This window comes from Erythrolamprus reginae, chromosome 6 (genome assembly GCF_031021105.1).
Source record: "Erythrolamprus reginae isolate rEryReg1 chromosome 6, rEryReg1.hap1, whole genome shotgun sequence".
Taxonomy (NCBI): domain Eukaryota; kingdom Metazoa; phylum Chordata; class Lepidosauria; order Squamata; family Dipsadidae; genus Erythrolamprus; species Erythrolamprus reginae.
Window position 1 is genome coordinate 16,372,487 of NC_091955.1, and position 25,680 is coordinate 16,398,166.

General features: G+C 37.3%; 1 protein-coding gene across 3 annotated transcripts in view; it reads right to left on the reverse strand.

Moving 5' to 3' along the window:
* The window catches only part of CELSR1 (cadherin EGF LAG seven-pass G-type receptor 1), a 252,181-nt gene that overhangs the window by 176,160 nt on the left and 50,341 nt on the right, over positions 1 to 25,680 (reverse strand). The gene's annotated exons all lie outside the window — the stretch shown is intronic.

Genomic DNA, 25,680 nt, shown 5'->3' on the forward strand with positions numbered 1-25,680 from the left:
ATAATGTGTATGATTGGGAAAGCCACAGGGAGGAGGCCTTGTTTCCTCCCAGGAGATTCCTAGAGATGCCCCATGGAGGCTTCCCCCCGCCTTTCCCGGCCCTGTTTCCTCCCAGGAGATTCCTAGAGAGGCCCCACAGAGGCTTCTCCCTGCCTTTTCCTGTTACAGTTTCGGAGGCTCAAGTGTCCCCGCATACATGTGTCCCCGCACACACTCTTCTGCCCTCTCATGCATGACCCTGTTTCCCGACTTCCAGTGGGCCTGGTTGGCCCATTTTCCACTCTCCCCAGGTACCAGAGGCTTCCTTGGAGCCTCGGGCGGATAAAAATGTTATCCTGTGCTCCGTGGAGGTCCTCTGGAGGCCAAAAATATCCTCCCAGAGCTGCAGCGTAAGCCAAAAATCAGCTGGAGTTGAACTAGGGCACCTGCTCAGATGCCGGCAGATACGGCTCTGCATGCCATCTGTGGTGTGTGTTCACCATCACGGCTATAATACATGATTGTTGAATCAGGCAATGTGAAGTCAGATAATGTAAACAGAATGCTAACTCAAAAAGTCATTTAGTCTGTTCCGTAGTGAAATGAGATAAAGTTTGCTTCTTAGATAAGAAGCAAAACATCTTCAAAGAAAAACAAGGAAGTCCAGTTGCCTCTTGAAAAAGCACCTTTGGGTTTCCCCTTGAAAATTGAGAAGTCATGTCTGGTCAAACATACAAACGGACACCAATATACAAATAGGGAAGTGAAAAATAGTAAATAAATCAGAAGTTCATGTTTACAAACAAGGATGACTTAAATTCTCCATTGCTTTATCTCTGCATTACTAATCTAAAATGTTTCTGGAAGTTTCATACTTATTTATTTTAAAATCCAATGTAACAATTGTTTAGTGATTTTGTTTTTGCATTATCTTTAGGTATTAAGAGTTTAGATTCCATAGTGGAAAGTGAAATACAAGTTTAATCTAATATATTAAATAAAGAAGCAATCTTTCTCTTAGTTAAAACTATTGTTTTTCTAATTACATTTCCAGCATACATACATTTGGGAAAATTTGTAACACAATCATTACCAAATTTAGACAAATAAAACCAATTTCTTTGAAGAGCTGACTTATGCAAGGCCACTCCTCCAAATATTCTCAGTTTGCAACACTGAAATAATAGTGCACACCATATTTAGATTAATTAGAAGTTTGAAATACCCAAATAAAGTGTTTTCCACATAAGGCCAAATCAAAAGCTGATTCTGTGATGTGGCTTTGTTTTAATGGAGGGAGAAACACAGGGTAGCATTTTGGTAAGCAAAATTTCAAAGCAGAATCTCTTAAAAAGAGAGAGCAGAAAAATTACAGAAATTGCTAACTTTCAAGTGCTATGTTTAGTAACCTATTTTAATGTTACATTAAGCAAAGGAAATATTGAAGCTTCAGTTAAGGAAAACATACAATTCATGTGACATCCAGAAACCCCTGGCAGTTTGATCTTGCTAAATTGAACTATTTTGGAGTTTTGAGGGATAGAAAGCATATACAGTGGTACCTCTACTTACGAACTTAATCCGTTCCGTGAATAGGTTCTTAAGTAGAAAAGTTTGTAAGAAGAAGCAATTTTTCTCATAGGAATCGATGTAAAAGCAAACAATGTGTGTGATTGGGGAAACCACCGGGAGGGTGGAGGCCCTGTTTCCTTCCAGGATATTCCTAGAGAGGCCCCACGGCGGCTTCTCCCTGCCTTTTCCAGTCCTGTTTCCTCCCAGGATATTCCTAGAGAGGCCCCACGGAGGCTTCTCCCTGCCTTTTCCAGTCCTGTTTCCTCCCAGGATATTCCTAGAGAGGCCCCACGGAGGCTTCTCCCTGCCTTTTCCAGTCCTGTTTCCTCCCAGGAGATTCCTAGAGAGGCCCCAAGGAACCTTCTCCCCGCCTTTCCCGGTTACAGTTTCGGAGGCTCAAGTTTGTAAGTGGAAAATGGTTCTTGAGAAGAGGCAAAAAAAATATTGAACACCCGTTTCTTATCTAGAAAAGTTCATAAGTAGAGGCATTCTTAGGTAGAGGTACCACAGTACCCGAATGCAAAGTTAATAGAACAGAAATATAAAATATGCAGTACACGTGATGAGTTCAGTGGTTAAGGCACCAAGCTAGAAACAGGGAGAGACATGAGTTCTAGTCCTGCATGAGACATGAAATCAGCTAGGTGACTTTGAGCCAGTTCTCTCTCAAGTTTAGGAAGAAGGCAGTGGCAAACCTTTTCTGGAAAACATGCCAAGAAAACTATAGGGACAAGTCCAGGTAGTAGGCAAAAGTCAACAATGAATAGAAGTTGCATCTGCATCTTCCTGCTATTCTGCCGCACGAATCCCAGCGACCAGTTAGGTCCCGTCAACTAAACAATGTCGCTTGGCGGGACCCAGGGGAAGAGCCTTCTCTGTGGCGGTCCCGGCCCTCTGGAACCAACTCCTCCCAGAGATTAGAATTGCCCCCACCCTCCTTGCCTTTCGTAAGCTCCTTAAAACCCACCTCTGCTGTCAGGCATGAGGGAACTGAGATATTCTTTCCCCCTAGGCCTCTACAATTTATGCATGGTATGTTTGTATGTATATTTGGTTTTATAATAAGGGTTTTTTAATTGTTTTAGTATTGGATTATTACATGCTGTTTTTATCGCTGTTGTTAGCCGCCCCGAGTCCATGGAGAGGGGCGGCATACAAATCCAATAAATGAATGAATGAATAAATAAATAAATAAATAAGTATTGGGGCATATTTAACAGTAGTGTACAAATCCTAGCTTAATCTTATCTATGAATGCAGACATACATATCCCTGTGAATATATTTACCTCATTTCTATACTTGGTTCCATTTATGTAAATCATAAGGAAGCTATTTTGTCACCATTCGTATCAAGCACTGTCTATTAAATAATGTTTTAAGAAAGCAAATTATCTTTCTCTTCAGGGACTATAGCAGAGACCTACAAAGCTTTTATCTTTCTCTTCAGGGACTATAGCAGAGACCTACAAAGCTTTTACAATAGACACAAGTTTTGAACAGTTTGGAGCTATTAAAGATACCAGTCTGTGGAATCATGGACAGTGTTACTGAATTAAGAATATGACCTCATTTAAGGGGAAAAAATAATTTGGAACAAAAATTATATTTCCTAAAGTGTAAAAAAAAAAAGGGCAGAAGTCAATTTCTTTGCCATAGACAGGAAATATAAGCTACGTGAAAATCATCACTGTTACATTTTCACCCTTTTTAAAATTAAAATAAACATACCTTTTCACCAATGGAATACTATGCTTTTTGGAAAATGTAATCTACAGTATATAGAAGAGTAGCCAGATATAGAAGTAAAAATCCACATGTCAGCAAATTTGGAATTTGATTTAAAAGAACAATCCCTACCCATTCTACTCCAGCTGTTATCTGAGAAAAAATGATGTTGCATGAATAGAGAATATTCATTTTAAAATTTTGGTTTTGATATTTAAATAGTTTTCACTTCCTTCTAGGTATGAAACATATGCGTTATTCTTTATGCATTTAACAATTCTGATTCGCATGACGTGTGAGAACCAAGTGAATTGTATGTAGCTTGCTTGACAAATCTCTAAATCTAATTAATGCAGCTTACAGCTCATGCGCCTTTGCTTCCTTCTATTTCTCTCCTTCTTTCCACATTTTTGCAAACCTCTTTGCTACATCCTGAAGAAAATCTATGTATAGTCATTAAAAGTCAACACCAACTTGATGGCACATAATCAATAACTGACCTCTTTATATCTGACAACATAACTGGACACAAACTGCTTCAACTCCTATCCTCAAAATAACATTACAGAGCACTTGTACACCAGAAAAACTAGACACATGAACATTGTCAAACTATTTACTAAGTCTGCACTACTATTAATCTTCTCATTGTTTCCATCGCCCATCTCCTCCCACAAATGACTATATGACTCTGTTGCTTATATCCTTACAATTTATATTTACTGGGTCCTAATATGATTTGATTGCTTATTTGTACCTGGACTATCATTAAGTGTTGTACCTTATGATTTTTTATTAATTTATCTTTTTTTTTATGTACACAGAGAGCATGAGCCGGGGTGGCGCAGCAGGTAGAGTGCTGTACTGCAGGCCACTGAAGCTGACTTGTAGATCTGAAGGTCAGCGGTTCAAATCTCATCACCGGCTCAAGGTTGACTCAGCCTTCCATCCTTCCGAGGTGGGTAAAATGAGGACCCGGATTGTGGGGGCAATAGGCTGGCTCTGTCAAAAAATTGCTATTGCTAACATGTTGTAAGCCGCCCTGAGTCTAAGGAGAAGGGCGGCATAAAAATTGAATGAATGAATGAATGAATGAATGAATGAATGAATGAATGAATGAATAAATAAATAAATAAATAAATAAATATGCACCAAGACAAATTCCTTGTGTATCCAATCACACTTGGCTAATAAAATTATATTCTGTTCTGTTCTATTCTAACCTAACTGGGGCATATTGAATAATGTTCATGCCCTATAAAATAATTTTGACTCTTGTTTTTCTGTGAATATATGCATGTCTGCCTAAATATCCTGTGTCCTGTTTATTGCTGGAAACATACATGCTAGAAAAACTAGTTCCCACAGAAAGCTGATTTAGAGAATTGCGAGATCACATTTTGCTTTACAGTTATCCTGTAATTCTATACTAACACAATAAAATTGGTAACGGTGTGGTGACAAAATATATTTCATTAAAAAAAAACCTCCTGCAAAATCTTCTTTAAAATACCATTCTGATGAACTCCAAGATTGGCCAAAGCATTTTTATACAAATGCGTTAGGCAGTCCATCAATCTACTTGGTATCACATCCTACTATAAAACGTCGTGATCTCCAAACAAAAATATTCTCCTCTAAACAAGACAGTAAAACATTTATCACATTAAAAGTACGGTAAGTCTTGTTACAACAACACAGTTGATGAGTATTACCAGTATCTTTATTAAGGCATCCCTTCGCAAAAGCCAGCCTTCCTTTGGATAATCAGATTACTATTCAGAAATAACCAATAATCTAGTGGTTTCTCTACAATGTATTATTGGATTCGATACAGCAAAAGGTTTATCTACACATCCGTTTCCTTTCCCACTTTGTCCTAGTGCAAAGTAACTCGGGCAAACAATAACAACATTCAAAGATTTTGAAAGATTAAAATAAGATAAAATAATATTTATTTTACATATAATTTACTCAGCTGCTAGGTATTATAAGAAAATTGGGTTTTTTTTGGAACAATTAGCTCAATAGATTTGTAAGATCAAAATAAGATGTGAATTTGATGACCAGAGATTAACGTATAGGTTATTGTAATGTTTTAATATTAAGATTATAATATCTTAATATTATAATATTATATTATAATGTTATATGTTTGTAGAGCCTCCACTGAATGACTACAAAGTAAAAGAAAAAAATTGTATGTTTGATTTTGTGTGAAAATCATGTATTGTTTTTTTTATTTTATGCTAGAGAAAAAAAATAAAAAAATAATGCAAAAAAGAATAACAACATTCAAAGCATTCATGCCGTGGCTATTATTCTAGTAACAACAGGCCGTATCACAATACTTTCTTGATCAATGCAAGGCTGCATTCTTCGCCACCTTAGCTACTCCTAAAGTATGCGCTGATAAGGGTAGTAGACCCATCCTATCAACAGGAACATATCTCAGCTGTTTTCATTCCCCTGACCTCCCAATTCCTTTTTTATGGTTATGCAGAAGTGGCTTGTAAGGGGCAGCATTCCAGAGCCCTCGGTTGCTGCCCTAACTGCAGCTGCCAGCATAACAACATCTCCTTCCCATTAACTCTTTTAGCCACTGTCATTCTGGGTTTACAGCCCTTTGCCTCCTGCTGACCTGTCAGAAAGAAGCCGCCTCGCTCCGTCAAAAGAGTTTTCTCACTGGAGTGTTAAACAAGGTGCAGGCTTTAAAACCCCTTCTCATTGTCAGAGTCCTGTCCTGTGTTCTATGGACACTGACCTTTGATCTGCAATTACTTCAGAGATGCCTGAGGTCTTCTGGCTAGGACTAGTTAACGATCACGTGGGGACATACGGGGTTATCATACAAATAGGACTTTCTGCAGGGGCACTCCAAGCACACATCCTTTTCTTTCCAATATGCATTTTTTTTTACTATTAGTAAAAGCATCTATTTACTACTAAGCTAGACTATGAAATTGTAGATCAGCTATTATAGGCAGCATATATTTATTTATTTTTAGTTAATCAAGTACTGTGGTACCTCTACTTACGAACTTAATTCATTCCGTGACCAGGTTCTTAAGTAGAAAAGTTTGTAAGAAGAAGCAATTTTCCCCATAGGAATCAATGTAAAAGCAAATAATGTGTGCGATGGGAGAAACCACAGGGAGGGTGGAGGCCCTGTTTCCTCCCAGGAGATTCCTAGAGAGGCCCCACGGAGGCTTCTCCCTGCCTTTTCCGGCCCTGTTTCTCCCAGGAGATTCCTAGAGAGGCCCCACGGAGGCTTCTCCCTGCCTTTTCCGGTTACAGTTTCGGAGGCTTGGGTTTGTAAGTGGAAAATGGTTCTTGAGAAGAGGCAAAAAAATCTTGAACACCCGGTTCTTATCTAGAAAAGTTCGTAAGTAGAGGCATTCATAGGTAGAGGTATCACTGTATACTATAGGTTAGTAGTTTATATAAACATACCATAGAAAGTAATGATAAAAGAAGACAAATAGGACAGTAGGACAGGGACAGTACGCACAACGGCGTGCTTATGCACACCCCTTACAAACCTCTTAGAAAAGGGGAGAGGTCAACTGTAGACAATCTAAGATTGAAGATTTTGGGGTTGGGGGAAAAAACAACAGTCAGGTAGTGAATTCCAGGTGTTGATCACTCTATTGCTGAAGTCATATTTTCTGATTTTGTGAACTATGGTTAGATCAATTTGGAGGCCCCGTAGTTGTAAATTGTCTAATTTCAGTATTTCAAGTCTGGTGGAGTAAAGTATTTTATTGCGGGAAGAAAAGTGAAGGACTCTTCTTGTGAAATATTTCTGGACACTCTCAATTGTATTAATGTCTGATATCCAGACAGGTGAGCTGCATTCTAGAATTGGTCTGACAAATGTTTTGTAAGTTCTGGTTAGCAGTTCAATGTTACCAGAGAAGAAACTACGTAAGATTAGATTGACAACTCTTAATGCTTTTTAGGCAATGTTGTTACAGTCCTGTCAAACTGGCGACCCGCACAGGCCACACCTACCCCGACTCCACAAAGACAAAAAACATCACGATATGTCACGTGACACAATCAAATTTGACACCCGTGTAATAGAGGAATCACGTCTATTAGAAGAAGTACATGATGAGTAATATAAAAGCTCTAGCTATGGATTATTCATATATGTAATACAAACAGCTGTGTATGAACCAGTCTACGGAGAGGGGCGGCATACAAATCTAAATAATAATAATAATAATAATAATAATAATAATAATAAAAAATTTCTCCAGTTTTCTAAAAGTATATATGGTTCTTTGGTGTATTGTGACTGTATATTTTTTGTATGTCATTTATATCTCAACTTTCTTCTCAGGGAATTTGAGACATTATTGGTAATCCTTGACTTATGACTAGGAGCAGTTACCAGAACCCTCTCCCATCAACTAAAAATGCCTACCAAGGTCTGCAGAATTATTTCTTTTAAAATATGGAGGAATATTTAATTTAATTTAATAATTTAATTGACTTCTATGCCGTAGGATGGCTTACAGCAATACAAAACAATACAACTATAAAAGAAGTCAAATATTAATAATAGATTATAAAACCCCATTATAAACAAATTAAACCCTTATAAAATCCCTAAGACCAATCTAACAACAACATATATACCAATCAAACTTAATTCAGCTGTGTCTGATGTTAAGATTCACAGCCCACAAGCCTGTCGGCAAAGCCAGGTCTTGACAGCTTTTTGAAAGGCCAGTAGAGTGGGAACAATACAAACATTGGGGGGGATGGGTTCCATAGAGCCGGGGCAGCTACAGAAAAGGCCCTCCCCCACGGTCCCGCCAACCTACATTGCTTAGTCGATGGGACCCGGAGGAGGCGATTCCGTGCGATCTAATAGGTCTCTGTGAGGTATGTGGCAGGAGACAGTCCCGTAAAGAGTCAGGCCCTAAAGCCATGTAGGATTTTGTAGGTAATAACACCTTGAATTGTGACCGGAGACTAATTGGTAGCCAGTGCAGCACGCAGAGTGTTTGTGTTATATGGGCGTACCGAGGTTCACCCATGACAGCTTGTGCAGCTGCATTCTGGACTATCTGCATTCTCCGAACACTCTTTAAGGGTAGCCCCATGTAGAGTGCAGTGGAGGTTAATTCCAAGTGTTTTTTCCCATAAGATGAAGGCTTCCTTCATGGAACACACATATCTATTTCAATATAGGGGCATAATTCTCTATTTCAAGTTTAGTATATGTTTAACATTCCAGACATAAACCTAAGTAGGAAAATATGCAATGCACAGTGTAAATGGTGAGATGTTGGAATTAAATTTAACAAATTGTTAGGAAAAAAAATGACTGATTTCAAGGAAAATTTGTTCTGCTTTCTTGTAAAAAAAAAAAAAGATTGAAGTGTCCCAAGGGGGGAGAAACTGTAATATAAGGAAAAACAATTTCCACAAACTCTGGAAATCAATCCATATATGGGTACTGTATATTTTAGGTGGAAATGACAAAATTCCATTTCAATGCCCATTTTCCAAGAAGAACAAATGGACAAACACTATACAAATGCAGCTTTATCACCTTCAAATATCTAAACAAGAGCTCACATCTAGGAGAGCTTCATTATATACCTCACAATAAAAGGTTTTCTTTGAATCCAAACATATTGTTAAAAAGCTGACATTCAAACTTCATTAGTTATATTTCTTCATAACAAAATAGTTTATAGTTACAATTTAATTTAATTTAATCTGCTGTAAGCCGCCCCGAGTCTACGGAGAAGGGCGGCATACAAATCTAATAAATAATAATAATAATAATAATAATAATAATAATAATAATAATAATAAATAATAATAAATAATAATAATAATAATAATTTATTGGAAGCCTTTGAAAATGGAAATGCACAAATTTAATTAGAGTCATAAATAGTGCCAAATCCAAGGTTGAATCTTAATCTGCACAAGGCATTTTTCATCCTTGCCGACTATTATCAGGGAGAATAACAATGTTGTAATAATAATTCTATCTAGTCAATGTAAATGGCAGAACATGAACACTATTGGCTGGAAAAACAAGACAGAAGTAGGGAAAGATAAGATAAATAGTTTAGTCACTTATACAAATACAAGTGATTGACAGGACTAATTATTCCCTACTTGAAAACTACACCAGTTTGAAGAGTGCTCAGTGCATTATGAATGCACCACACAGAAAAGTAGCAAATACCAAATAAACAGATTTTTCTCTACAGCAATTGTACAATGAATGAACTTACACATTCCAACTTAATTCAAGAAGAAAAAGAAAACACAAAGTAATGGTAATAATAGCAATTTCAAAAAGTTCATTCTATAATTCCTATTACTATACATTTCTCTTATTTATTTCTTATCCTTTTGATTTGCTCTTGTCAGAACTTGTATTTTGTAACCTTAATTTTGGAAATTTTACTTTGAGGGGTTATACCATTAATGTTTAATTACAAATTATCAATGGTAAGTGCTGAGCTTTGATTGATTGCAGTGGACTAAAATCAAATCAAATCAATCAATCAATCAATTTTTTTATCAATTAATATTTCATATGGTAGAAAAATAAAGGAGCTACCAATTTCATCTATGAAAATCCAAAATAAGTATTTAGTCTTCACGGGGCATACAAATTTGCACATGACTGAAATCAGCCTCAGCTAATTAAATAATAACTTAATTTATATTTCCTTGTTACAGTGTCTCTTCCTGTTTGCATGGTGATCAGAGATAGTCCAGTAATCAAAATTAAAGCATCCTCAATTTAATTACGCTTCTATATATTAATCCCACATTATATTGTAGTAAGCCGCCCTAAGTCCCAAGAGACTGGGCAGCATAGAAGTTAAATGAATGAATGAATGAATGATGGATGGATGGATGGATGGATGGATAAATAAATAAATAAATAAATAAATAAATAATAAAATAAAATAAAATAAAATAAAATAAATTATTTAGCTGGGAACATTTTGTGCATTTGCTGCTGTGTTTTTACATGCACTATCAAAAATTGTTTCTGTTTGGGTTACAATTCCAAGAATTGTAATTAATTTCACCAATCCTGTTAGCAGTTTGCCCAAGGACAAACTACTAATTTAAATTACAATGAATGTCTGCCTCTGAATTTAAGGAAAACAAAACATCAATGAAATCATTTTCTCATAATGACTATTTTGCTTTTAAAAATGGAGAAGAAAATCCATCAGGGGTATACAATAAAATTGAATAAAACCAATCCACAGTGACAATATTCTGTTTATCTTCTCACTAAAAAACTATATTCTTCTAATTTCAAATGTGCTGGGCAGCAATAAATTATCTGAAATATTTATATAGTTCTTCATATGATAATATTGATGTGTATATATAAAGGTACACAAGCCCACACAGATATAAGGGGCATTGGTCTGATCACAATGGAGAAATCTTGGTACATATATTATGGAGGCGATTGAATACTTATCAATCACTTGCTCTGACTGCAAAAGCTTTTCATTAGATATATGCATTATACAAACTCGAGACTTGAACTGTGCGCTGCTTTCTTTTGATGTGATAGACCAAAGAATAAGACAATAGGCATGATTTATTATCTAGTAATGGAATGGTCTACAAATTCTTGCCAACAGAGACCTTTGGTTTCCATGCAAACTCTGAGCTCCATTTTGTTTAAGAAAAGAATTTGAAATGAGATTAGGACATAAGACCCTTTGTAAAGTTCTTTAGGTGGCAAATGTCATTCGGACAGACTCAAGTCAAAAAATCCAGATGTTTGCCTGGACCATATATAAATATTCAGAGTGGGTGAACAGCATCAACTTTTATTTGCAAGTTTTTAATACTTTTATTCTTTATTCTTTTATTTGTCTTTCAGGAGTTGGGTGGCATATATAATAAATTGGATGTCCAAATAATAAATTTGCAAACTTTGTGCTAAAGAAATAGTTCTCCCTTATGCCCCTGTCATACTATCTGGAGCAGAGGTGGGTTCTAACTTACCTCACCGCATGCGCAGAAGTAAAAACAGAAGCAACAACAGAAGCAACAACAGAAGCAACAACAAGTTGGTAATGCCTGTGGCAACACCGAGAGAGCCAGTTTGGCGGGGTGGACAACTGGCAATCTCTCCTAGTTTGGCGAATGGGGGGAAATGCCCGCAAACGGGTCTATACAACCAGCAAGCCACCTCTGGTCTGGAGCATAAATCATAGATTGTCTCTTCTGTGTCTCAGATCAACCCTTTGCTATAGAAAGAAGGTTAACTACAAACTGAATAGATCTCTTACTTTTTAAAGGGACTTACACATATTATTTTATGTGACTCTATTACAATACAGAGTTAGATTGTTATTTTTAATTACATTAAATGACAACTACTATATGAATTCTTTCTTGAATCTTGTAACTGTCAGTGTTTGGCTATTGCAACATGATATGTTCACAGTATGAGACTGGAATCTATGCAGGTTAGTAATCAACCAAAAATGTTTATCTTTCTTTTTGAATGCCTAGACCTAGGAAGACATATAAATGACCTCACAAAAAAGGGGCCAGACTTTGAACTGTGGACAATCCTAAATAGGATTTGCATCTCACACATTGTCTGCCAAAACTTTCTGTATTAAATTGGTCATAGTATCCTCCCCTCAATGTGAGTGCAGGGTTCCATGTTAAATTGTAGATTACATCATGATCAGCCCTAAATTGGGGGCATATACTGTACTGAGCCAATATTTTTTCCCTATATAAATGATGCTATGCTTCAATGGTTTGATGATCTGGACATATTTTAAACATTTATATTTTATTGTGTATTACTAATCTAGGTGAAATATTAATATATATTGCTAATCCATGTATGATATGCCATATATAAATAAATTTATCTTTTTAAAATACATCTTAGAACAATACTGTTTTGAAGCATTGTGATATATTTAAAAGGCTGGTGACCTACAGTAACCCCTAGAGCAATGTCATACGTTTTTCCTTTTATTTTAACCCATATGCATAACAAGGCGGCTTTCATCCTTGCTTTTTATGTATTGCTGTAGAGGTGTAGTGATCTTTTACATATAATGCAACTCCACCTCCTCCTTTGTTAGGTCCGCTTCTTTTGAACAGCTCACATCCTTCCAACAGTACATCCCAATTGTGAGTTTTCATCCTGTATTCAAACTTTTAACCAACAGCAAGACAACATAAGAAAATGCGTTATATGCTATGCCTGAACTTTTGTTTAGCTAAGTTTTCTTTTATCTAGTCCTAGGTCATATGTATGAAGAAATATTGAAAATTCTAAAGAGTTCAGAAACGTTTAAGCATCACTGTACTCTTGACAAATATAAGATGCATTATGTTCATACCTCTCTTCCTGAAGTTCCACATGAGCTGGACTTTACCTCCCATCATTTCCATCTACATAACCAATAACTATGAGATTTGGAAATACAGTGGTACCTCATCTTACGAACACCTCTTCTAACGAACTTTTCAAGATAGGAACCCGGTGTTTAAGATTTTTTTGCCTCTTCTTCCGAACTATTTTCACCTTACGAACCCAAGCAGCTGCTGCTGGGATGAAGGGGTTTCTTTCCCCCCCCCTTTTTTGAAGAAAGAAAAGGGAGAGGCTGCTTGGAGTAGGAAAATTTTGCCGAGAACAAGGTGCTTGCAAAGGAATTGAAAGGGTGTCTTTTTAAGAAAGAAAAGGGAGGAGGGAGGGGCTGCTTGGAGTAGGGAAATTTTGCCGAGAACAAGGTGCTTGCAAAGGAATTGAAAGGGTGTCTTTTTAAGAAAGAAAAGGGAGGAGGGAGGGGCTGCTTGGAGTAGGGAAATTTTGCCGAGAACAAGGTGCTTGCAAAGGAATTGAAAGGGTGTCTTTTTAAGAAAGAAAAGGGAGGAGGGAGGGGCTGCTTGGAGTAGGGAAATTTTGCCGAGAACAAGGTGCTTGCAAAGGAACTGAAAGGGTGTCTTTTTAAGAAAGAAAAGAGAGGGGCGCCCCCCCTTGCCTTTCTTCCTTCCCACTCACCCTTTAGCCTAGCCTTGCTTCTTCCACCCGCCCCCTTTAGCTGCTCTTCCCTGCCCTCTGTTCGCCTCCCTTCTAAAGTTTGGGATTTTCCTGAAGGATTTGCACGCATTATTTGCTTTTACATTGATTCCTATGGGAAACATTGTTTCATCTTACGAACATTTCACCTTACGAACCTCCTCCTGGAACCAATTAAGTTTGTATGATGAGGTACCACATACTGCTACTCGTGTAAAGGCAATAGTGTCAGGAAAACTGCCCAAAACTGACATTCAGTGACCTAGCTATGTGGCCGCATATCTCTTTAGAATCTCTCCTCTATTATTAGAAAAATTTAGTTGTATCATCATGGGTATTTAGAACAGGGGTCTCCAACCTTGGCGACTTTAAGCCTGGTGGACTTCAACTCCCAGAATTCCCAGCAAAGCTGGCTGGGGAATTCTGGGAGTTGTAGTCCGCCAGGCTTAAAGTCACCAAGGTTGGAGACCCTTGCATTAGAAAGCTTACTTCAGTGATTTCTTAGGTAAGAACTAAAACTGTGCCTAATTTTGAGAGCTGAAAGTATTATTATTTCTATACAGAAAAATAAAAAGAACAAAATACATTAACTTACAAGGGTCGCCCAGAAAGCAATGCACCACATTTTTTTTCTCAGCCTACAGTAATGGCACAAATGCGAAACTTTAGATATACAGTGGTACCTCGTGATACGAACCCCTCGCCATACGAACAATTCGAGATATGTACCCGGGGTTCGGAAATTTTTTGCCTCTTCTTCTGAATTTTTTCTTTCTTCCGAACCCGCCGCCCGAACGCCGAACCCGGAAGTTTGGCAAAAGTTTGGGTTCGGGTGGCCACCGAGAAGCCCCGCCGCCCGGCTGTCACCTTTTGAAACAGCCAGGGGGCTTCTCGACGTCCTCCCGAACCCGAACTTTTGCCAAACTTCTGGGTTCGGCGTTCAGGAGGCCGCCCAGAAGCCCCGCCGCCTGGCTGTCACCTTTTGAAACAGCCAGGGGGATTCTTGGCATTCTCCCGAACGCCGAACCCGGAAATTCAGCAAAAGTTCGGGGTTGACGTTTGGGTTCAGGAGGACGCTGAGAAGCCCTGCCGCCTGGCTGTTCGATTTTTAAAAAAGCCGCGGAGCTGTCGGGCCAGTTGGGAGGCTGGAAAGGAGGTGGGGAATCCCAATAGGGAATTCCATGGGCGGAGCTTTGACGTCACAAAGACGTCCTTCCTGGCCGGCCGAAGTTCGTCATTGAATTTCTCACTGCAGAGAAAGAAACTGTTGGGAACATTCACAGACATTTGTGTACAGTATGGAGAATCTGCAGTCGACAGAAGTACGGTTAGTCTCTGGGCACAGAGGCTGAGGCCATTAGAGGTGATTCGCATAGTGCAGAAATGGCTTCATGACCAGAACACGGAGTGGTACACACCCTTGTGTCTCGCAGGAGGAAGGCCATAGAACAGGACAGAGATTACGTGGAAAAATAGTAACTATAGAAGAAACATCATTCTTTCTTGTGTATAAGTTTCATTATGTTCAATAAATAATTGTTGAAGAAAAAAAATGTGGTGCATTACTTTTGGGATGAGCCTCGTACAATACAAGAATATTTGGTCATTCCCTCAAGCCACCTCAAAAACATTTATTAACAAGGATTTTTCAGCTTCCTAAATTTGTATTCAGTGTTAGTAACATAGGTTAGATTACTTTGGTCAAAATGAACAGTCTTACATTTTAAAGGGGAAGTGAACTTCAGAGAGAATTTTTCCTTGTTTCTATAGATCAGAGTGAAAGACTACTGAACAAAGACATGAAATTAAAACGACATTGTAATATTATAGCTTGATTTCATTCATGCATTGTGAACATGGGAGAAGGTAAATAAAATACCAGTATCAGGTAGAGCCACCTTTGAAAATTCAGTTGCTGACTTATAATAGAAAGACAAAAGTAAATATAGTGGTTATTTTTACACTTGACCGACCAATTACTGATAGCAGAAACCTTTAAACAAATCCAAAGAATCTTTTATTCTGTGTGTAAAAAGGAGAAGGCTAGCCTAATAATATAAAAAGGTAACATTCAATACTCTTCTGAAAATGTTACTATCCCTGTATTTCCACACATTATAAAAGAGTCATTTTTAATCCCAAACTGATAAAGAAAAATGCCTAGCTTTTCACCTAATCATTGGAAAACATTTTTATTCACTGATAAACAATTCTGTAAAAATTGCTAACACAATTAAACTGGTTAGAGAGCATATTTTTCAAACTCATGGTAATTTAAAATTGTGTAAAATCCATCCTTTTTTAAATGGACATAGGATTGTAAGCATATAATCATAGTGCCAAATAAGTTATATTTATCATATATCCAGTTTAAGAAATGAGTTGATAAATATTCAAAATAAGCGATCTAGCACTTTGGTTTAGTTCACGAAGGGTATTTTGGATCAAGCAGAACATAGTGCTAGATCACAATGCAACAGCATCTTTTTATAGGATCACGTGACTTCCCTCCACAAATATTATATCATCACAGGAAAAGACAGAACTAGTTTAAGGTGCTGTAGATAAGAACTTGTATTTGAATGCTCTAACACTGGAAGTTTTAATTAAAGAAGATGTTGGATAACCATTTGTCTGAAGTGGTGTAGGGTTTCCTATCTAAGTGGGGGGTTGGACTAGAAGACCTCCAAGATCCCTTCTGTTATTCTATTCTATTCTATCTGTACTCTCATAATGATTTCAAGACATCTTATAAAGCTTTTGTGTATCCTATATAATCCTGTAAACATTGTTATAGCACTGTAGTCTCATTTTAAGACAATAAGAAATATGTACTTAATATCGTTTAAGAGTCACAGCTCTTGATGTGTTAATATGGGATATTCCAATTCTTTATTCCAGAATTCTTGCAAATAACCATCATTGCAACTCTTACACACACACACATACACACAAATCAAAAATACTTTCCAATACTGATATAATTCAGTAGTTCTAGATCTAATGCAAGTGGGCCAAATTGTGTAATCAAGAAATGATTAAAATGAATATATTTCAATTTCAAAATTGTAAGCAGTGAAAAATTATAACTCTAAGCAGAATTTTGCACCGCAAAAAATAAAAACTACAATAAAGTGTATGTTTACATATGATTAAGTACATTTTTATTAATGAAAGTTTATGCCAAATTAAATATGACAATCTGTAAGGTACCCAAATTAACTAAGCCATCTCTTAACAGTATTTTTTTTGTAATTATCATTTTTGTTTGTATTGTTTTAAAATGTTTATTCTGAAAATCACAACTGTGTTGGGAGAACAAAAGAAAATGCACTTAGTAAGTTTGGCAGTTAAGATTTGTAGGCATTAATTTGCAGAATAATTAACAATACGGCAGTTTTCATAATTACAGTACATATAATGAAAACTAAACTACTGTATTGTACATAAAGGCCAAATACTGTACACGGTTCTAAGAAATGATTTTATGTCATAAGTTACTTGATTTACTCATGCACATACTATTCATAAAAAACAATAAGCCATAAATTATTACTTACAAACCACAATGGCTAGTTTCATGAATGCCAGATTAAAATTAACCAACCTACAATACAAACTGCTTTAGCACAATCTATGAACCCAAGTGATTTGATGCTAATCACCATAGCTGCAATCCGAATAAGGCTAGTGCAAATATTGTGATTCAATAACTTCATTAGCTTAATGTCTCTTTCTCTATTTCCTGTCACAGGATTTGAGACACTGGTAACCTTAAGCAATTCAATCTTTTATTAGCAAAAAGGTGGCTTACAAAAAAGTTTTCGCTTAAAGCTTAAACTAGTGTGTGAATTTATAGGGACTTTATTACACCTCTTAAATATTTTTTAGTTCTTTATCATAACCTATTTCTCTTATTTATTTATTTATTTATTTAATTTATTTATTTATTTATTTATTCTTTCTCCAACATACAATACATATGGAAGAGAATAGACATTAAGTAATATATATAACGATAGAAAGTAAAAAGAAGAGAAGTAGATGGGAGGGAGAGAATATATATGATATAAGAGATAAGGAGAGAATATATATGATATAAGAGATAAGGAGAGAATATATATGATATATATATATAATATAGATAGATAGATAGATAGATAGATAGATAGATAGATAGATAGATAGATAGATAAGGAGAGAATATATATGATATATGAGATAAGGAAAGACAATTGGACAGGGGACGTTAGGCACATCAGTGCACTTATATACGCCCCTTACTGGTCTCTTAGGAACCTGGAGAGGTCAATCGTGGAGAGTCTAAGGGAGAAGTGTTGGGGGTTGGGAGTTGACACTATTGAGTCCAGTAATGAGTGCCACGCTTCGACAACTCGATTGTTAAAGTCATATTTTTTACAGTCAAGTTTGGAGCGGTTAATATTAAGTTTGAATCTGTTGTGTGCTCTTGTGTTGTTGCGGTTGAAGCTGAAGTAGTCGTTATTGTCACTATTTCCCAAGTTACTCTTGTGCTGCAAGACTAGTGTTAGGTTGCTCTGCTATAGTGTTGTTATGTCATTATTCTTTTTCATTCAACAGCCTTACTCCTTATCGGTATTTTTCTTCATGATCTCTTCGTTTTAATTTTAAGCCTTTTCCTTTTTCATCACTTCCCTTTTCTAATTAGTCCCTTAAGAGATTTTTACTTTTACTTTCCCTTAACTGACCTTTTTAGACCTGTCCATTTGCTTTCTTACTGGACAGACCCTTGTCAGCAACTTCAAACCTTTTGTGAGATACATCCATTTAGCTTTCTCTTTGCAACAGCAATACTACCAGTTGGAGGAGTTGTTACAATGAGGGATGTGAGGAGAGAGAGAGACAAATAGTACAGTACCCAGCCTGTTTCAAAGGCTTGCCAAATTTTAACCTCTGAATTGCCATCCTGCTTGGATCTTCACTGCCACAAAATATTGTTGACAATCTGTTGATGGACACCAACAACTTTCTCCTCTGGGCCATTGCTAATCTCTTTCTAGAGTCTTCTGGGTCTTCAGGCAACAAGGATCCCGACCCCATGAGGGATTGTAATAAATATTTGTGTTTACTTCTGTGCAGCACAAATTGCCTAGCTTTCTACTGAAATAATTCAGAGAATAAAAGAGATTCATATACTGTCTGCCCAAGTGTCCCGGTTATCAGTTAAGAGATTAGTCCCCTCCCCAATTTACACAGAAGTTGATATTAAAAGATTAACAAGCAGAGAAATCAGCTTGGTGAAAAACTAATGCTATCCAATTGCTGAAATTTCTATAAACTTATTTTTTCAGTTTGAAACTCTGGAGGAACCTTACTTTCTGTTGAACTAAGTTACCAATAGCTTGATATCTACTGAGCAAAGTTGCAAGGCTGAATTGAAGTGAGAATTTTGATCATACATCCAGCCATAAACATGTCTAATTAATCTTACCTTTTTTATTGTGGAAATAAAATAGAAGCATTTTACATATAGAGTCATAAGCAAAGGCATCTACAAAAAGTGTTATTTCACTCTCAAATTGATTGTTTTTTCTGTCCTAGATTAATCAATTATGTTTTAAAGTGAGAAAAAGTTAAAAAGTTTTTAATCTATTAGAAACTAAAGCCAAGTGGTTAGAATGCGGTATTGCAGGCTAATTCTGAGGGTCAAAGGTTCGATGCTTACCAGCTCAAGGTTAATTCAGCCTTCTATCCTTCTAAGGTCAGTAAAATGAAGATCCAGATTTTTAGGGGCTAATATGCTACTGACTCTGTAAACTACTTAGAGAGGGCTGTAAAGTACAGTGAAATCTTTGGTGGTTGTAGTCTTAGACCTACAACCATAATTGAGGCCAAAATTTATGTTGCTGAGGAAGAAATTTGTTTAGCCCCATTTTATGCCTTTTTGGCCACATTTTTAAAGCGAATCATTGCAGTCGTTAAATTAGTAAGCAGGTGTTAAGCGAATCTGGGTTCCCTATTGATTTTGTTTGTCAGAAGGTTGAATGGGGGGGTTCGCATGACCCTAGAGCAATGCAACCATCATAAAGAGGAACCTGTTGACAAGCAACTGAGTCTACGGAGAGGGGCAGCATACAAATCTAATAAATAAATAAATAAATAAAACCAAATGTAAATCACATGACAGTGGGGGTGCTGTGACAATCATAAGCATGAAAAAACAGCCTTAAGCCAGTGGCGTTGCAACTTTGAACAGTCACAAAGTAAACTGTTGTAAATTGAGGACTACCTGTCAGGGGTGGGTTCCTCCCAGTTTGGACTAGATCGCCTGAACCGTTAGCAACCTGCTGGTGGCATGAAAATGGCGTCACGGATCCGGTTCAGGTGGTGCTGGTCCGTGGGCGCCGCCATCTTTTTTTTCTGAACATCTTTGGATGGCTCTGCTTCAAAAAGAGCCCATTCCTGGGCCAATACTGACCTTTATTTCTTCACCCGAAGCAGAGTTGATAAGATCTTCAGCTGTGTTTCTGGTCCCGCTACAGAGCATGCGCGGAAGTGAAAATTCACATCGGATGCACACGTAAAACATTGCGGTGCGAACCAGCGTCGAAGCTAAGCGGAACCTACCCCTGCTACCTGCATACTTCTAAATTTATCTATTTATTTATTTGTTTGTTTGTGTATTTATTTATTTATTTATTATTTATTCATTTATTCATTCATTCAATTTTTATGCCGCCCTTCTCCTTAGACTCAGGGCGGCTTACACCATGTTAGCAATAGCACTTTTTAACAGTGCCAGCATATTGCCCCCACAATCCAGGTCCTCATTTTACCCACCTCGGAAGGCTGGAAGGCTGAGTCAACCTTGAGCCGGTGATGAGATCTGAACCGCTGACCTACAGATCTACAGTCAGCTTCAGGGGCCTGCAGTACAGCACTCTACCCGCTGCGCCACACCGGCTCTAAATTCTCTTGCTATTGCTACAGCACTCAATTTACTGCTAATACTGCAAGCCTAAATGTCACAATTTTATCCTTACACAATAACAATTTTAAAAGCATCAATTAGCTTTTCATCATTCCCCCCACTAATACAATTAAAGTTAATCCTTTTTGTCTTCATTTGTAATTTCCTCAGTACATATTCCAAAAAAAGTCGTGCTAGCAAGCAAATTGCTCTAACATATCCCACGATTTTAACAGACAGCATTTTCATTCCACAGACACAATGCCCATTGGGAAAGTAGCACTCAATTCTACAGGGGCCCTCTGCACAATACGGAACTTCTAAAGTTTACTGCCAGCAGTTTCCCCTCCCACTAAGTCAATGAAGAAGGAATCTTTCCCTCAAGTTAAACAGGTGCACATGTCACACAAGTACTTCAATAAGAGGCCACAAGATTTGTTGCCAATCCAGTTTAAAGCAAGCCATGTTCTTTAAATCTAAACTGAAACGGTTTTTTGGAAATTAAGAAAGGCTTATTTTTTTTGGAACTGTATTTATTCACAAATTGTATAGCAGGGGTCCCCAAACTTTTTACACAGGGGGCCAGTTCACTGTCCTTCGGACTGTTGGAGGGCCGGACTATAAAAAAACGCTATGAAAAAATCCCTATGCACACTGCACATACCTTGTTTTAAAGTAAAAAACAAAATGGGAACGTACTATTTAGAGGGGGGAGAAGATCTGAAATTCATATACGTATGTTTATGTTTTGTTTTTAATTTTCTTTTGTTAACATCTGATACAAGGTTTTCTTGTCTTATGAAAAATGTATAAAGAAGGAAGGAAGCACTTTGGCATAATGGTCAATAAGTTAGAAATATAATTGGTGTTGCACTTTTTGAAGGAACATTAAGGAGGGAATTTAATTAAAAGAAAATGAATGTAACTGGATGAGAAAATTAGGAAAAAAACCTTTTGCAACTTTTTTGATGATTGATATTAGCTACTAACAAAATACCACATTTTATTCATGGAAAATTAGATGGTACTCTGTGTTGTTTGAATGTATGTTGAGAGAAAAATTAAAAAAAATTACCGCCCCCTCAAAACAGTCCTTCCTTCCTCTGTCCCTCCATTTCATTCTTCCTTCCTTCCTTTCTTCCTTGTTCCCTCAATTTCTCCTTCTTTCCTTCCTTCCTCTCCACTTCTCCTTCCCTCCCTCTCTTTCCCTTTTCTTTCTTTCTCTCTCTCTTTTCCCTGTGATCTTGTCACTCACTGGCGGGCCGGATAAATGGCCTCAGTGGGCCGCATGTGGCCCACGGCCCATAGTTTGGGGACCACTGTTGTATAGCATGCCAAAAAATGGACAATACATTTGGTATGAAGTGTGTGTGTGTGTGTGTGTGTGTGTGTGAATCAGCCAGCTCAATGCATTTGCTTGCTGTACTTGTTCACATTGCAAAAGTCTGCAAGTTCTTGAATCTAACATGTTCCCACTTGTATTTTTCCCCCAAATGACATTACAGAAATTAAAATGATTTATGCTGCTTGTGGATTACATCTTGTCGTAAAGAGGAAGACACTGAATTAAAATATATTTGGTTGGATGCCTCTGTCAATTTAAACCGGTCAACAGAGACTTCAAAGAATTGAAATTTATAGCGTCTAAATGCCCCCCCCCCCCCCGGATTGTAATTCAATAGCACTTTTATTTAACTGACATGCTTTCAAATATCAGTTGGAAATTTAACATGACCAAAAACTCTGCTTAATTGCCCATAACTCTTGGGATTTCTGCTTTGCAAAGGAAATAACAATAGAACAATTTCTGTGTGAATGGAGGTAAGTAAGCTTGACTAGAGATTGGGCACAAATCCAAGAAAATATTTTTTTTCTTTCATACTTGCATATTTATATACAATTCATCAGGTTTCTATGATGTAAATACTATACAAAACAAATTGAACAAAAACATTTCACCATGTTGCTCTTGTTTTTTTTCTAAATGAAGGAGATGTAAACATTTTAACAATGTTAAAATAATTACTGAGACTAGGAATACCAAGGCATTAGATAGATAGACTTAATGAACTCAATCTGTATAGTCTGGAGGACAGAAGGAAAAGGGGGGACATGATCGAAACATTTAAATATGTTAAAGGGTTAAATAAGGTCCAGGAGGGAAGTGTTTTTAATAGGAAGGTGAACACAAGAACAAGGGGACACAATCTGAAGTCAGTTGGGGGAAAGATCAAAAGCAACATGAGAAAATATTATTTTACTGAAAGAGTAGTAGATCCTTGGAACAAACTTCCAGCAGACGTGGTAGATAAATCCACAGTAACTGAATTTAAACATGCCTGGAATAAACATACTGTATATCCATCCTAAGATAAAATACAGAAAATAGTAACAGACTAGACGGAGCATGAGGTCTTTTTCTGCCGTCAGACTTCTATGTTTCTATGTTTCTATAGATGGGTGGGTGGACGGACGGACGGACGGACGGACTGACTGACTGACTGACTGACTGACAGACAGACAGACAGACAGACAGACAGACAGACAGAAAGAATTCTTTATTGGCCAAGTGTGATTGGACACACAAGGAATTTGTCTTGATGCATATGCTCTCAGTTTACATAAAAGAAAATATAGATTTGCCAAGAAACATGTGGTACAACACTTTCGTCATTAATTATTTGAAATTTTAATTAAGTTGGAGTGTATCCAAGTCTCAAATAAAGAATGAACATTTACATATTTTAAAGGTTCCTGAACATCTACATTGTAACTTTGCCCAAATGTACTGTATCTATATTGCTTTAAGTAGCAAATATAACACACAAAATAAGGTAAAATTCAGAAAACTCCTATTTTCCAGAATTAAACGGGTTTGAATTAGTAGCGTACAGACTGTTCGGAAGAAAATCTAGCTAAATGGTTGCCAAGAGATGACATCAGATTGAAAGCACACAATCATTTAAGAAGTACCATGACTGTATAATGGAAGAAGGAAATTTTAAAAAATCACTAATGTATTGTTGTAATAAAACCTCTTGGATGTGTTCATAAAATTGCCAGAAGTCAAAATTAACTTGAAGAAGATTTTATATATTCTGAATTGAACCCTAATGCTTTCAATATCCATCATCTGACCAAAATTAAAAATAAAATAAAAATAAATAAAATATAAGAATAATAATTAAAATAATATAAATTACAGAGAAAATATAAATTAAAGGGTAGATTTAATGGACTTCTAGGTCTTTTTCTGCCATCAGTTTTCTATGTTTTTATTCAATATGGCTCTATTTAATTTGAACTAAATGAGTACTCTTGTCTTCAAATAAATGAGCAGTCAGTTACAGCTGAGAGAGAATAACCAGTGCAAACCAGATGTTCCCAAGGGGCAGAAGCAACAATGGAGAAGGCCCTTATCCTGCACTTCATTGTTGTGGAGAAATTAGAAGGAGGGAGGAGTATTGGGTATGTTTGGTACCTTGAGCTATTATTTATAAAAATAATAAAGTTGGGATTTTAAAAAATCTAAATTAAATTCATAAATATTACTGAAGACATCAAAAACAAATACAGTGTTCCCTCGATTTTCGCGGGGGATGCGTTCTGAGACCGCCCGCGAAAGTCAAATTTCCGCGAAGTAGAGATGCGGAAGTAAATACACTATTTTTGGCTATGAGCAGTATCACAAGCCTTCCCTTAACATTTTAAACCCCTAAATTACAATTTCCCATTCCCTTAGCAACCATTTAGATTATTACTCAACATGTTTATTTATTAAAGTTTATTAAAAAAAAATATTTATTAAAGGTGGACGAAAGTTTGGCGATGACATATGACGTCGTCGGGTGGGAAAAACCGTGGAATAGGGGGGGAAACCCGCAAAGTATTTTTTAATTTATATTTTTGAAAAACCGTGGTATAGACTTTTCGCGAAGTTTGAACCCGCGAAAATCGAGGGAACACTGTACAGTGATCCCTCATTTATGGCGGGGGTTAGGTTCCAGGACCACCCCCGATAAACGAAAATCCGCGAAGTAGGATTTTTCTCTCTCCCCTGCCCACACACACATTGTCCCCCACTTCCCCACCCTCTTTACCTCTTGTCTCTCTGCCAATGTCTCTCTCTCTCTCTCCGGGAATCCCGGAGGCTCCGCTTTGGCAGGGACAAGGTAGGTGCACCGCTGAGTTAGCCACAGCCCCTCCCCCACCGCCACCAGGACCGGCTAACTCAGCTGCAAGCCTTTAAAGCAGCCTACCCTCCATTCGTTACTGCTCGGGTTAGGGGAGAAGGTCCGACTCGGGCAAAACCGCTGCCACCCACGCTCACTTCTGGGTCTTTCAGCAACCTGCGATGCACTGAAGCCGTGAAAGGTGAACCGCGAAGTGGCGAGGGATCACTATACATTACACTCAGATTCAGATGCCTTTATGTCGCATTCTTTGCAAAATAATATATAGAATATTTATTTTATATATTTATTATTTATTTCTAAATAGCATAAATTATGCTATTTATTAATTTGCATAGAAATCAAATTAATAAATAGTGTAATTCTGAAAAATAATTGATTTATTCAAGCATTATCCAGTGACACAGGAATAAAGCCACCTTTCATTTTATTTATTTTTGCCTATAAATTTTAGACAGTGTTCTGTCGGGCTCTCTGGTAGACTTCTCCCAAAAATTCACAGGTACCAATTTCAGACACACACACATTTGAAAATTCAAAACAATGTTCTTTATAATGAAAAGTCACTTAAACTAAGCCCTCTTTTGGTATAGCAAAGAGCACTGGTCTCCAAACAAACTGGTAATTTGTACAAGTCCCTTATCAGTTCTGTGATACTTAGCTTGCAGCTGTGAGGCAATTCACAGTCCTTCTTCTTTCACCAAGTGAAACACACTTTGCCCTGGTTTAGTTTCAAAGCGGGGGGAAATCAGCACACAAAAGGTCAAAGTCAGTAAAGCAGTCATGAAACACAACGATCAGATAATCCTCCACAATGGCCAAACCCACAGGCTGCTCTTTATAGCAGCCTCACTAATTATCATAGCCCCACCCAACCACAGGTGGCTTCATTTTCTTTGATAATAATCTCTCAGTTGTTGTTGCCTGTGCATCGCTCTCCGCATGCGTGGCTGTATCATTAACTCTTGTTCTGAATCCAAGGAGGAGCTGGATAATTGATCTCCTTCTGAGCTGTCTGCCACACTCTCCTCCTCCCTGTCACTCATGTCTTCTTGGTCAGAGGAGCCTTCATCAGCAGATTCCATTGGGGGCAAAACAGGCCTGCAGCATGTGGATGTCTCCCCCACATCCACAGTCCTTGGGGCAGGAGCTGGCCCAGAGCTAACCACAACAGACAGAATAAGGAGT